This window comes from Schistocerca americana, chromosome 1, assembly GCF_021461395.2.
Source record: "Schistocerca americana isolate TAMUIC-IGC-003095 chromosome 1, iqSchAmer2.1, whole genome shotgun sequence".
Classification (NCBI taxonomy): domain Eukaryota; kingdom Metazoa; phylum Arthropoda; class Insecta; order Orthoptera; family Acrididae; genus Schistocerca; species Schistocerca americana.
In genome coordinates, this window is record NC_060119.1 from 86178148 (window position 1) to 86194653 (window position 16506).

Consider the following 16506-nt stretch of genomic DNA (forward strand, 5'->3'; position numbering starts at 1 on the left):
CACCCATGCCCGAGGAAGGGCTCGAGCCTCCGAAAGGGCGAGCCGCTACAGCCGTGACAGGACGGCTACGCCAGACAGAAGATATTCGCAAGGCATAATCTTATCCGGAAACTGAGAAACACGACAAGGGAGCGCAGATATACGCATGCATTGTATGTGTCCGCTGCAGAGTGTGCCATCCCGGTGTGGAGGAGCTATGCACATGCTAACCAAGTTGTGGCTCTTCACGAGACAGGCCGCATATTCACCAGGTGCCTAAAACCAACCCCAGTTAATAAAATCTCTTCACTCATGGGAGCAGCATCTCCAAATGTAAGAAGACAAGTAGCAGCAGAGAGTAAAAAGAATACTCAAGAAACAGATCTAAGGCGTCCATTGTTCAGAACTCACGCTTACCCATCCTGACTGAACTCCAGGAAAAGCCCTTTACTGACAACTGCACCAATTCCAACTTCAGCGGAAGTCTTTCGAAGACAGCAAAAGAGAAGCTACCATCACACTGTCATCTCCAATACGTGACCTGGAAGACCCTCAGCAGGTTGAGAATACGGGGGAAAAGGTGCGAGACTAATTTGAAGATGATGAGTTTTGTGAATGTGGGAGAAGGTAAGAATCTGAACACTTTTTCGTTTGCAGTGAGCTGAGAAACCATGCGACATGGAAGATCTGTTGCAGCAAATGACCATGCCATTCTGGCTGCTGAACAATGCACTCATAAAGTGTTAAATTCACTCTAATTAAAATTTTATTATAGTTTTAAATTATATTTGTGTTTTAGAGTTGTATGGGCTCGGGCACGTATATAAAAATTTACAGGTGTTTACACTTATTTTTGTAAGGCATAATCAATGAGGATATTCTCTCTGGAAGAATTCTGTTGTGTCTAAGCTTATCTCTTTAGGACATTCAGTAGTGGGTTTCTGGGAGTGGATTAGAGTGAAGGCGTATGATCTGGGGACAGTGCATATCCATTGTGTAGGATAGAGGGTGATCAACATGATTCAGCAGTGCAGAAGTTCCTGCACAGACAGCAGTACGTTGGACTGTTAGTTTGGGGTTACTAGTAGTATTTTGTGTGCTTCCAGCTGCATAAATTTTTGCAAAGTGTCCCAAGCTACTGGGTAAGTATGGAGGGCATAATACCCAAACCTCCAGTCTCTGCTTCTCAATGATATTTGTACGAGAATTTTCAGCCAGATATCCTCATGTGTACTTGTGACTGTGGCCATATGATAGTATACTGATAAAAATTCTTCCGCTATAGTTCTTAGCAACCCCAATGATACACATAACCCCACCTGAATCTCATACAAAAGCCTTCACCGAACAAACTGAGAGGTAGTAGAATTGGTGTTAAACGGCCTCAGACAGAATGTAACAGGGCTTCTTGCAGTTCAGTGGTTTCTATATGTGCATCAGTAATGCTATCACTGAGGATGTGAAGTAGCTTTACAATCGTTAACTGCATATCTACGTTATCTGAACGGTCGCTAAGCATGCCCATGTAAAGTATCACCAAGTCGTGATAAGTAGTATCTGCTGATGCTTCAATGTGGGACGTTAGCATTAAAGCAGAGGTGTGTAGCTGTCTGTTATTGTTTGGTACATCCTTTTCCAGGTTGGCGAGTTGCACAGCGTCTAGGTCTACGGTTCCCTGGTTGCCTACTACAACCGACTGTGGTTGTTGTAAAACCTTGTTTAACTTTTCTGGGTCCTCTGTGTGAGAAGCAGCAAAAATTGTTTTCATGAGTCGACGATCAGCGTCTTGGACTCGAGCGACTAACTCTGTAGTTTGGCGTACCTGCCTCTGCAATTAAGTATAACTGTAGCAACTGGTATACTCCCTCTGTATCGTTGAACCTTGTCTGATTTTCCATCACGAGTTGTAACTAGCTGAAAAAATTGTAAAGTCAAAGGTGTGAGTGGTAGGCTGTGGAAGCCAGTGGAAACACTGTTGACAGTAGAGAATGACTTTATGTAACTAGATTACACGACTTGTTGTGGCTCAGAGAGTCAAACACTCCACATTCTCTTGTCCCAGGCCTATGATGATGTATGGGCAGCAGCTTCCACCCAGGGTGCTAAGCAGGCACCATGCATTGCTGACAGCAGGCTCATTGGTTGGCCAGCAGCCTTTGAAGGACACAGTCAGTGACATCAGTGGCGTGCTGCTTACCTCAGCAGTATGGAGCCATGGCAGCCTCTTGTTCCACACGTACGAGTGTGGGAGCGCAAGGAGACAGCTGTGCGCACAGGTCAACTCGCTGCCCTCTAGCAGGAGTTAGATGTGCTGTGGCACCAAGTTCCACTAAGCACTGAGCACTGACAGCAGCAGGCATAGACAGCAGGTCAGTGGGGATGGGCACCAACACCTGTGAAGGACTTAGTGCTGGTAGCAGACGCAGCCCAGTCTTGATCCCACGGCTAATGCTGGTGATGCCCAGTTGTCTCACTGTCTGGCATAGAGCTGATGTCATAGCAGTGTTGCTGGTCTACAGCAAGGAGAAGTGCCCTGCCTCAATATTGAGTTATTTGTATGCCTCTGATGCGCATTTGTTTCACTAATACCCAGTACCTAGTCATGTCGCCCACAACAAGAGACTTGGCGTGGTGTGGCAATGTTGACCCACTTGCTACGCAGTTACTGCTGTGTGATGCAATTTACTATTGCGCTTGGCTGTCTTCATTTCACAATACCTTGCGTGTCTATTATTGTGACCTACATGTCACTATACTGGTGTCTACTGGCCCTCAGCTGCTAATGTAATGCTCTATGGCGGCTTTCTACTTCTTATTACTTTTGCTGGAGACTTTTGCAAAGACTGGGTAGCAACACTACAATTCCCCTGTTCATGGAAAAGACAGAGTCCCTCAGGTCTTACTTTGACACTGAAGAGCCAAAGAAACTGGTCGTGCAGGGCCCCCGTAAGCATGCAGAAATGCCGCAGCATGACGTGGCATGGACTTGACTAATGTCTGAGCTGGAGGGAATTGACACCATGAATCCTGCAAGCCTGTCCATAAATCCGTAAGAGTGCGAGGGGGTGGAGATCTCTTCTGAACAGTACATCGCAAGGCATTCCAAATATGCTCAATAATGTTCGTGTCTGGTAAGTTTGGTGGACAGCAGAAGTGTTTAAATTCCGAAGAGTGTTCCTGGAGCCACTCTGTGCTAATTCAGAGTTGGAATTGCCCAAGTCCGTAGGAATATGCAATAGACATGAATGGACGCAGATGATCAGACAGGATGCTTACATAGGTGTCACCTGTCAGAGTCATATCAGGGGTCTTATGTCACTCCAACTGCACATCCCCCACACCATTACAGAGCCTCCACCGGCTTGAACAGTACCCTGTTGACATGCAAGGTCCATGGATCCATGAGGTTTGTCTCCATACACATACACGTCCATCCACTTGATAAAATTTGAAACGAGACTCGTTCGACCAGGTAACATGTTTCCAGTGATCGACAGTCCAATGTCGGTATTGATGGGTCCAGGTGAGGTACAAAGCTTTATGGCATGCAGTCATCAAGCATACATGAGTGGGCCTTCGGCTCTGAAAGCCCGTATCGATGATGTTTCGTTGAATGGTTCACACACTGACATTTGTTGAGGGCCCAGCATTGAAATCTGCAGCAATTTGCGGAAGAGTTGCATTTCTGCCACGTTGAACGACTCTCTTCAGTCGTTGGTCCCGTTCTTGCAGGATCTTTCGATGTTTTACTGGATTCCTGGTATTCGTAGTATGCTTGTCAAATGGTTGTACATGAAAATCCCCACTTCATCGCTACCTCGGAGATTCTGTGTCTATTTGCTCGTGCACCGACTATAACACCACGTTCAAACATCAAATCTTGATAACCTGCCATTATAGCAGCAGCAACCGATCTACAAACAGTGTCAGACACTTGTTGTCTTCCATAGGCGTTGCCGACCGCAGCGCCGTATGCTGCCTGTATTTGAATATGCGTGCCTATACCAGTTTCTTTGGCACTTCAATGTATAATTACCTTTATCCCTCCTCTGTGTAAGAAGTAAGTACTACTCTATTGGCGAATCTTAAACACTGCACAGTTTCTACACTAATACTTAAATTCCATAAACTTATTTCTCATTTCTTGCTCATACTGCTTGATCTCACAACATCTGTCAATGGTCTCTTGCCCTGCTCATTAACTCAAGTACTATGAAACATATTTCACTGCTAGGCCTCTTGCCATACTTACGCAAAAACAACTTATAACTCTCCATTCCACACTTACCAACTATAATGACTCTTTTTCATTCTTAATAAATTATCCTTAATGTATCCGCTTCATCAAACATAGTCCAGCTTCATTAAACTCTTACGCTTGGCAGTTCATCTGTCTATTATTATTATTATTATTATTTATTATTTACTGTATATCCATTTTATCATATACAATTATATGGGATTTGTCATGTGTTGATACATACAAAAATGAATAAAAGCATCTAATGTAATAACAAAGTCTGTGAACGAATCTTAAATCACTTATGTAAACCAAATAGATTAAAGTTTATATGATTTAAATTCGCAACAATACAGTAGAGAAATTAAAAATATTAGTAAATCACACATATGCTGTATATACAGTAGTGGATAGAAACAAGAAACATTTAATTTAATACCCTGTACTGACAAATTAATTAATTTTATGTGTACATAAAAATGTGTAAATTACGTTTTTGATACCATATTCATTTCATATCATACCATATTGTTGATACTGCCTTAAGCAGCACTTGATAACAACACTGTTAGTTATGAACAGCCAACTTCTGTAGTAACCTGATACATCAACCAGTCAGTATACTCAGTGACACATGGCTATATGTAACTTGAATTACGAGATAGTGACATTCTGAAAATTCAAGCATTCACAAACACTGTAAAAACCTTCACTTATTAGCACTTTTTCAGCTCATTTTTAAAACTGCACAACTTTGGTCTGTCTGGTGGTTTCTTAGGCCTTTGTTTTGTAACATCTTCTGCAACTTTGTCCTCATGAAAGCAGTTCTTCTAATGCTTCCCAGGACAAGATACTGCAAAAAAAATCCTTACAAGAAAACAACACACAGCCCAACCATTCATAACACTCAGACAGGTAGTCCCACTTATTTCTTCCACTGTAGTGCTCGTTACAGAGTAAATTCTCCTCGAAATACTTCGTTTTATGGTATTGCTGCGCACTCAAAACAACTTCCTGCAACCCTGTGAGTTAATACTTCATGCTTTTGTACAGAGTTTAATTCGTTTACCTCATGCACATTGCATGCAACTAAATGCACATTGTGACAGCTTTACACTGAAAGCTCTCTGTCACGTGAGGTTAAGTTTTGCCATGGTGTTCAGTCAAAACGTTTACTTTCAGGCTCACATTGCACCCTTATGTTGGTACACAGGGGTTGGTTAACATAACCCATTGTCCTAAATTGTACTTCAGTAACACTGCTTTCTTATTATGAGTTTTTTCTTGCTGTTTCAGAGCTTTGGTGTCAATTTTCTTCACCTGGCGTAAAAAATAGTCTTCAGTCTTTCAGAGAAATTTTTCACTGATGAAATATCTTCTTCAAGCGTATGGTGGGAGGGAGGGGGGGGGTCTCTCGAAGTCCAAAAGGCGAAGGCATCTTCTGGCCAAATAAAACTTCATATACATATAGTCCTGTACCCTCACGGACTTTTGCACTGTATGCATCCACAAGATATGGGAGTAAGGCATCCCAGTCGTTTTCATGAGATTGAACATAATAACTTAAATTTTTTGCAGTAATTGGAAGGAATCTCTCAGTATGTTTGCCAGTGGGTTTAATGCAGTGGTCCTAATTTCCTTAATATGCAACAACAAGCATAACTGCTTTATTAAACTGGTCATAAAATTCATTCCATGATTTTTTATTACTGTTCCTGGTGTTCCCAACTTAAGTATCCAATGGTTGACGATCACATGCTTCACTGTTTCTACCTGCTGGTTAGGTATGGCTAACATAGACACGATAGTTGAAAAATTATTGATTAGTGTCAGAGTACAACGATTTCCTGCTGGTGTTTGAGCAAGTGGTCCGAGTACACCCATGCCAATCATTTTAAACTATTTATTTGCCCCTGGTAACCTCTGAAACATAGTGTTTTGATGACTGAATTCTGCCCTTTGAGCATAGCAGGCACATCTTTTTACATAATGATCGACATCCTGCTTGCTTGTCATCCACCAGCAATTTTGCACTACGATGGATTCCATTGCTCTGTGACCAGCGTCTCTGTGTATAATTAAAGCATGAGCCTGCCTCAACAGTTCATTTCATGATTTTTCTTGTACTACTTTCCATAACCCACAACTCCTCTTTCTGTACAGCACTTCGTTCTCAATGCTGAATTGTGGTTGCTTGGCAACTGTTGACAATTTGGCTTACTGCTTTGTGCTTCCTTCCATTGCTCCATGTCCATGCTATCAAATTCCTTGGCAAGTGTTTTGTTTATTTTTATATTTATTTAGACGTCAAGTTCCGTAGGACCAAATTAAGGAGCAAATCTCCAGGGTCATGGAATGCGTCAGTACATGAAATTACAACATAAAAGTAATAACAGATAAAAATAAATGTTTATGAACCCAAAAAAGTCAGTCCATAAATTTAAGTAAACACAATCAACAATACAATAAGAATCAGCTTAATTTTTCAAGGGACTCCTCGACAGAATAGAAGGAGTGGCCCATGAGGTAACTCTTCAGTTTCGTTTTGAAAGTGCTTGGATTACTGCTTAGATTTTTGAATTCGAGTGGTAGCTTATTGAAAATGGATGCAGCAGTATATTGCACACTTTTTTGCACAAGAGCTAAGGAAGTCCGATCCAAATGCAGGTTTGATTTCTGCTGAGTATTAACCAAGTGAAAGCTGCTTATTCTTGGGAATAAGATAATATTGTTAACAAGAAATGATAGTAAGGAATAAATATATTGAGAGGCCAATGTCAAAATACCCAGATTCGTGAACAGGGGTCGACATGAGGTTTGTGAACTTACACTACTTATTGCCTGAACCACCAGCTTCTGAGCCAAAAATATCCTTTTAAAATGGGAAGAGTTACCCCAAAATATAATACCATATGACATAAGCAAATGAAAATAAGAAAAGTACACTAATTTTCGTGACGAACGATCACTCACTTCTGATACAATTCGAATAGTAAAAAAGGCAGTATTAAGTCTTTGAACAAGATCCTGAATGTGGGCTTTCCATGACAGCTTACTATCTGTCTGAATACCTAGAAATTTGAACTGTTCAGTTTCACTGATCATATGCCTGTTCTGTGAAATTAAAACATCAGGTTTTGTTGTATTGTGTGTTAGAAACTGTAAAATCTGAGTCTCACTGCGATTTAGCGTTAGTTTATTTTCTACAAGCCATAAACTTAGGTCATGTACTGCACTATTTGCAACCGAGCCACTGTTGCACACAACATCCTTTACTACCAAGCTAGTGTCATCAGCAAACAGAAGTATTTTAGAGTTACCCATAACACTAGAGGACATATCATTTATATACATAAGGAACAGGAGTGACCCCAACACTTATCCCTGGGGCACCCCCCACTTGACAGTACCCCACTCAGACCCCACATCACAGCAATTATCAACATAGTGAATAATGACCTTTTGCTGTCTGTTGCTAAAGTAAGAGGTGAACCAATTGTGAGCTACTCCCCATATTCTGTAATGGTCCAACTTCTGGACCAATATTTTGTGGTCAAAAATATGTCAAGCATTCGAAACATTTTGTTTAGCCCGTCCAGTACCTCACAGAGAAAAGAGAACATAGCATTTTCAGTTGTTAAACGACTTCTAAAACTGAACTGAAAATTTGATAGCAAATTGTGTGATATAAAATCATCAATTATCCATACATACACAGCCTTTTCAATAACTTTTGCAAACACTGATGGCATATAAATAGGTCTAAAATTATTATTGTGACTTAGACCTTCTGTGCTCACATGCAGTCTACCTAGTAAATGTATTAATTTGATGTCGAAATCACTCAGACATAACGCCTGTCTAGTCAACTTACTAGTTGTATCTTTGATTCCTGATAACCAGTTGAGTGCTGTGTGATTGGTTAATACTTTCAAGTATCATCCACACAAATAACATGAGAAATACGTTATTCCAAAAATTAGAACTAGCATTTCTTTCTCAGTGGTTGAACAACTTTTTTATGCTTTACTACGCTGTCTGGCTGCATACACTATGAAATGTTCTTGTAAATCTATCTCCTGACTTAAAATACAACTTAAGGCAAAATTGCTAGGATGCCATAACAGTATAAATTGTTTATAGTAATATGGAAAAACAAGTACTAGAGTAGAGGTCAGTAAATCTTTTGGCTTTAGAAATTTTACTCTTGTTTCCAGGAACAGGGTGAGGAGTCTTGCAATTTCAGCGAATTCTGGAACGAATTTTCGATAAAAATTAATGAGGCCTAAATATGAGTGCAATTTCTTTAATGGATTAGACACTGGAACATTTCTGATAGCATCAACAAGTCATGAATCTTTTTGGCTGATAATGTGGCCGAAGTAATAGACTTGTAAAGCAAAGTGGTACTTTTTCAGGTTTAGCCATACTGCATGTAGACGACCAAAAACTTTGCATAAACGCGCTATATGTTCCTAGATATCCTTGGAGAACACAATTAAATTATCTAAATAGACCATGCATTGTACTGATATCAGTCCTCACTATACACCATCTAATAGTCGTTGGAAAGTAGATGGCACGTTTTTCAGACCAAAAGGCGTGTGATGATACTGATAATTACCAGAAGGTGTTAAAAATGCTATCTGTGGATGATCGTCAGGCACTGCCTCTAATTGATGACACCCACTTCACAGGTCTGTAGTTGTGAAATAACGTCACTGGCCCAGATTTTCTAGGATTTCTGTTGTATTTGGCTTAGGATAGCCATCTGAAATTGTTCTCTGATTTATGTAGTGGTAGTTGCAACAGAAGTATATGATTTGTTACCATCTGGGACGATGACAATGAGCGCAGACCAGAGACTGTTATTTGTTTATATGGCCACATCTGGAAGGTGTTTGTTTATAAATTCTTCCATGACAGGCTTTAAGAACTATGGGGCCCTTTATAGTTCCTTATAGACAGGTGTTTTATTCCACTGTAAATATGATATTTAGTTATTGGCATGGCAAGCGATGGTTCAGGAGGATCAGATAACTCTACAATTCTTCTAACAATTTTCCTGTGTCGTCCTTGCCTATCCCACTAGCTGTGCGACTTTTTCCCTCAGTGCGGTCAAACTGACAGACTGTCCCAGTATTCTTAATCTGATGTGAAATCCCTGCTCAATTCGTCCTCACCTAGCACTTATAAAGTAGCCATCAAAGTAATCAGAGTACCACATGATAACTGCACTTCTTCAGTGCTAAAGTTTTCGACAGGAACAACTTTGCTTCCAACGATCTCCCATACATAGGATAAAATATGGCATGCAAAACACTGTACTTTATCTAACTCTTCGTTCTCAGACAAAGGCCCCACAACACACAAAGAATTCACCAGCAGATCAGCTCCTATATCAGTCAGGATCAGCTTTCCAGTACCTTTTGGTATGATATCTCACAAGTTGTTCTTAATAGACATAGTTTAGTTGCCTACCCTTGGTTTAGGGATGATCCTTATGACAGCTACGGCTTTTCAGCCATAAAACCAAAACGAAATTGTGCTTTATCCAATTCTATATATGCCAATCTAAGTCAACTTTGACATGACCCACAACCAGAAAATCTAAACTGTGTGTTACTTTTAGCCACTACTAACTATGGGGAGAACTTTTTCATTAATCCAAAAGTTACCTTCCCCAACTTAGAACTTATTACCAATGAACTGAGTGAATCTGCATGATCCCCACCTATGCTGCTTAATGCTAAGTGCTGTGAATTTAATTCTACTTTACCAAGTATCCTCTTCCAGAATGAGATTTTCACTCTGCAGCGGAGTGTGCTCTGATATGAAACTTCCTGGCAGATTAAAACCGTGTGCCGGACCGAGACTCGAACTCGGGACCTTTGCCTTTCGCAGGCAGGTGCTCTACCAACTGAGCTACCCAAGCACGACTCACGCCCCGTCCTCACAGCTTTACTTCTGCCAGTACCTCGTCTCCTACCTTCCAAACTTTACAGAAGCTCTCCTGAGAACCTTGCAGAACTAGCACTCCTGAAAGAAAGGATATTGTGGAGACATGGTTTAGCCACAGCCTAAGGGATGTTTCCAGAATGAAATTTCCACTCTGCTGCGGAGCATGCGCTGATATGAAACTTCCTGGCAGATTAAAACTGTGTGCCGGACCGAGACTCTGTTGGTAGAGCGCTTGCCCGCAAAAGGCAAAGGTCCCGAGTTCGATTCTCGGTATGGCACACATTTTTAATCCGCCAGGAAGTTTCATATCAGCGCACACTCCGCTGCAGAGTGAAAATCTCATTCTGGAAACATCCCCCAGGCTATGGCTAAGCCATGTCTCCGCAATATCCTTTCTTTCAGGAGTGCTAGTTCTGCAAGGTTCGCAGAAGAGCTTCTGTTAAGTTTGGAAGGTAGGAGACGAGGTACTGGCAGAAGTAAAGTTGTGAGGACGGGGTGTGAGTCGTGCTTGGGTAGCTCAGTTGGTAGAGCACTTGCCCCCGAAAGGCAAAGGTCCCGAGTTCGAGTCTCAGTCCGGGACACAGTTTTAATATGCCAGGAAGTTTCAAGTATCCTCTTACTTGCCACAGATGCCTGAGCTCCAGTACCTAATTATAATTTACATAACTTTCATGTAACCATTCAGAAGGAAGTATGCCACTGATTTCTCACAGAGGTGAATTGTGCTACTTCTTAGCGGGAGCGATGTACAGTGAACTGACTGCCTTCTACTCCGTTTAACAATGGGCTATGAAGTCCATAGTGTGACCACCTTCCATACCTTTGCGAATTTCTGTTCTTCTAGTTTCGTATAGCATGTCCAAACCGCACACAAGACTGACACTGCCGTTCTCTGCAATTAACCTTCATGTGACCTGTACAGCCACATCTGAAACATTTTTCTTCTCCCATAGTATGATGACCACATCAATTTCAGCTAGTGCTACCATGATTTCTGCTGTTGCACTCACAGCCTTTGCGAATTCCATGCGAACTCTACATGACATTTCTAACTGTAAACCGATAAAAAACACATCAAATGCTCTCTGCTCAACTTTCTGTAATATCACCTTACATTATCATCCACAGTGAGCTTACATGCACGGATATTAATTTTGCAAATGCAGTCCACAAAATCCTCTCTTGATTCCTCATGTTTCTGGAATATCCTATTGAGTTGCTCATGGTAATATTTCAGCGTATTTTTCTTCCTATATCAGTGTACTAACCCTTCCCTGAAGCCATCAAATGATTATGTTTCTCTTAATTTCTCATGGCACATTACACATACCCTAGCATCTTCCATTAACCTTAGTTTAGCTACATTCAGACACTGCTAAATACTCGAAATTCCCAACCTAGTGTGTGTGTCCAAATCATCAAAAAACACTAAGACATCTTCGACTGACTTCCTAAAAAATGGGGTGACCAATGAAGTGATGTTAGTATCATGGAAAGGTGTACTACAATGTGACCATTCCCTCCTTTCCTCCCTTAGTTGTCCTAATTCTGTTTGCAGCTGACTTACTTGATTTATCAGCTACTGAACGGCTTCCTGAGCCAAAACATCTTACTGCATATTGCCTACAGATTACTGACTCATGTATATAATGTACTTAAAATATAATGAAAAGTAGAAAGGATAGGAAAGCAACCACACAGACTCAAAAGAAACTCTAAAGAAGGAACTTGCTCATGCTAATGCATAGGAAATTCCTCCTACAGAACCATGGAACTGCTGCTGCCTTCTTATTGTCCGTCTTGAACAGTTCTTCTGATACCAATTATAACGATATAGCAGGAAGGACGGATGTGGGCGGTGGCTCTCTGCCAAACATGGACGCAGGTGCTGCAGGAGAAGATAGTCCACAGATACAAGAACTCACTTACTACTGCTTGCGTACAAACATTGGACTCTGATACTACTAGCATTGATGCTGAGTGAAGTGATTATGTCATTCAGCATCACACAATACACCGACCTCCAGCACAGAGTGTAGGTAATAACACTGAGTAGGAGCTACCACTGCAGCTAAAAGTTCATGTTTACCAGCCTGTGACTTCCCAGCCTGGTGAAGCTGCTCCCCAGTGAACACGTCAGACCACACCACAGCGAGTCGTACAGCATACGGATGTCCTTCGTTGATATTCCAGTAGGGATAAGTATAGCTAGACCCTACCACATAGTCTCAGAAGGCGGTAGAGTGCCCACGCGCCCAGACGCTCAGGTAGCAGACAGAGGTCCAGAGCCAGGTAATGGTAAAGACGTCCACTTTGTCGATGTGGACCTCAACAACACAGGTTGCACTTTAGATTGCTGCCCAACTGTTTGATGATGATGGCTGGTCCATAAGAGCTTTAAATGCTGCTGCTGCTTGCTAACTTTGCCGTATTGACTGGGTTTTTACGTCTCGTTGGACGATTTGGAGCATTTGCAATATCCGGGATGGCTGTAGCAATCTGCAGGCATTGACACCCAGAATGGTATCATGGAAGTCTTGCTGCACCCGAAGGGTGCAGATCAAGCAGCTGGTGTCGTTTTCTGGCATGCTGCTCTTGGCCGCAAGCTCTTTTTCAGACCATCCCATTACAAAGGCTTGAACGATATGTCATAGTGACAGCCTTGTTTTTAACTGGTGACAAAAAATACTATTGTGATTTCTGATTTTAAGTCAGAAAAACCAGTTATCATAAGTAGTGCAGGACGAAGTTACCTCAAAATACAACAAAAATGTGTCATATGCTTTTCTTGGCTTTTGAATGTATCTAAGATGCCGTTCTAGCCAAGTTGCAGCAAGTTTTCAATAGGAAACCTGTGGTTTCAGAGAAAGTAGGTAAGAGGAGGAATGACCTGCTGTAAGATAGTATTCATGGAAGAGGTTTGCTGCTATTGTTTCAGGGAAAATTAGGAAACAAGCACCAAGTCATAAACTTCTTGAAGTCAAGTGCATGTCTTAGCCAAGTAGTACAGGAAAAAGGCTCCTTATGCAAAGCTTTTGGAAAGGAAACTCGTGATGCAATAATATGTGGAGCAGGAAACTTTACTGACAGCTAGCAAGGCCGCAGTGTTGAGAGAGATCTAGTAATAATGCGTTTGTCAACAAACCATGCAAATGTTAACAGTGTGCTGTTTTGAGATGTTATGATTGGCCCTAGTTAAAAAGCTCTGTGATCTGAGTGAAAACTGAGTTCGATTGCAGCTTCTGCCACGTATGGCGTCGAATATAGGTTTGGTTTCAATCGATGTTATTAACAGGTGTGGTTTTAAAAGGTGTGCCTACACCTCAACAAGAATGAAAATGGAAAATTGGCTGTGTTGATAGCGGTATCGTTAATGTGGAGAGAGGGAGGGGGGCATTGACACTCATAAGAGTATCGCTGTAATCACTGGTGTGAGGGCAGAACCTTTTTAGGAGAAAATCATATTTCAGGCTACTAGTACTAAAATAAGTAAATATAATGTACAATTTTAGCCTAAAATTTGTGATTTAAGATGCTGTAAAAGCAAACTTATTGAATCAAAACAGAAGAGGATTAACAAAATAAGAATGAACTTCTGATTTGTTTATATGAACCACATGTATCTGTAACATGTGTTTCTGAACAACATTAGACTTCTAATACAGGAACGCTGACTATGGATAGATATAACCTAGCACCCAGTTAGTGTAGGTCTCATGTGGAGAAAGGAGGAGTTGCTGCTTACGCTAAGAAGAGTTGCATACACAAAAGCTTCGATTCTTCTACATTTTAGAGTGGTTAGCAGGTAGAAGCTTGTGCTGCAGGACTAGATTGTCATGGAAAGTTGATAATAATAGTCACAATATACAGGGCTCCATCTGGTTATTTTGAATTATTTATGTAACAGGTAAAAGAAATTTGTTGACTTCTAAGATGAATGAAGTAATATTATGATTCTTTCTCATTTAGGGCCATCAGCTTCCACATTGCAAAAGTAGAAGGCATTTATGGAAGCCTTTTTTGCAGGCCAAAAGGGTTACATTCTTACTCTGGCCACCTGCCTTCGCTTTTCTGTGCAGCTGCTATTCTGCTTTCCTTAATTGTGGAAGTCCTTAAAGTTGTTGATCATTGGTCTGTACTTTGATCGGTTAGAGATGTCCACCTGATTCACTCCAGCGCTCTTGGGACCCTTCCTTGCTTCCTTGAATCATACATCAGAGATTCACAATTAGTTGGGTTGCATCCATCCTGAACATGCATCCATTGAACTTCAGGCTATATTTCCTTATTGGCTCGATCTGTAAAACTCTTCTCTTCCTCGAAGTCTGTACTGTTAGTTATTACTCTAGACTCATTATTTTGCAAAGGATCTTATGCTCAAACTTTTTGACTTCTTTCAGCCCAGTCTTCCCTGTCATTCTGAGGCATTCATTTGCGAAAAATTAAATGTATATTTTAATTTAAATGTTTAGAGAATATCAGTTCTAGAGCTAAATTTGAGTCCCTTGGCATTTATATGATCTACCTCTTTGCAACAAAGTTTATGGTAGCTCTAATGTTGACAGTATATTTGTAGATGCATCAAGATTGCAAAGTCATAGCGTAATCCCCATAGTTAATGACCTCTCAAACCACGATGGCTGATGCTGAACATTGAAGTGTATGACAAAAATAAAAATAACTGGAAAACTACAGGGGTAATAAAGGAGAAAGTAGTTGAGGAATTCAAAAAGAATTTAAGAAAAACAGACTGGAAGAATGAACACAACACCAGTGATGCTAATGAAGAATACAATGTACATTGTAGCATAATCATAGGATACTTTGCAAGATGTTTTCCTAAAACATCAACTGATGAACGAAGTGTGTCTAAAAATTGGGTTACAAATGGAATCAAATTATCATGCAGAACTTGGAGAAAACTCTACTACTCATTAAGGAAGATGTATGATGTCAGGATTAAACAACTTTAAACCATACTACAAAATTCTAAGAAAAATCATCAGCACATCAAAATTTAAGCACTTCCACGAAAAATTAAACTCTTCTAGCAACAAGATGAGAACTATTTCGAACATAATAAGAATAAGACAGAAAGAAAAAAATCTATAAAGGTAAATAATAAACAGATCAAAGATGGCCCTAAAATTAAAGAAACTATTCATAAAGATTTTCCATCAGTAGCAGAAAACTTACCCATCATACAGCCTAGGAAGGGAGATGCGGGGGGGGGGGGGGGGGGGGGGAGTTGTATCTTCAATGTCGGTTTGGGGAATTTGGTGACTTGACAGTGATTTGTATTAAACTGTTCTGTTTTGTGCAACAGATAGGAGGCATGACTTCACATCGGTACTGAATGTGGGTGTGGTTTCTGTGCTTGTCGTCACATTGCCGAATGCTTGGGCATAGTTTTAGAAATGGGAGCTAGATACTGTTGAGCTTAACGCCTCCTTCCTTCCAATCAGAGTTATCAGCGCCCTTAACCAAGTCCACCACCTCTCTATACAATCTGTAATAGTGATCACTTGTGGCTGACAAGTTTTGCTTTTTCTCAAACAAAAGCTTGTTGCAAAGTGTGTTTTGTTACAACTGGTTTATTCATTTCCACTTTTCTTTGTGCTCTTATGGATCCAACTGGATACTAACACAATCTGTTGTTTGTACGCTCAATTGGCCAGTCCCACTATGAGGTGCTCAGAGTAAAGTGCAGAACATGTTCATAAATGGTACAAGGTGGGAGACAGAGATGCACCACTTCAAGATGGATATTTCTAGCCAATAAATTCCAAAACAGGTGCCAAGATCTTCATAAGCAAGATACAAATAGTTCCATTTGTATCACAATCCAAGTCCGCAGTAAGATAGTCAATACAATACTACTGTGGTGAGTAGTGTAATGCTCCACATACAGTAGTGAACTGGCTTCACAGCAGCGGTGCTCACATATTTAATAGGGCCAAGAAACCAAAGGGATTGCGCATTTAATTTGCACCTTCTGCATCTCTGTTCTGGGGCAGCTCAGTGTCTGTTTTTAGCTCCCTATCAATATGACTAATCTGCTCTACTGCTATATCCATTCCTGTTACTGTGATATCCTCATCAACACTTAGTGAAGATACCATATACTCTTCTATTCTTTTCTCTTCTGTTCTGTCCATGGTACCATCCTACACCTGTCCACAACTACATGGTATTCTATCCACTTCTGCTTTCTCCAGAGCTTGACAAGCAACTTTGGCTAACTTTAGATAGCCATGGTACCATCCTACACCTGTCCACAACTACATGGTATTCTATCCACTTCTGCTTTCTCCAGAGCTTGACAA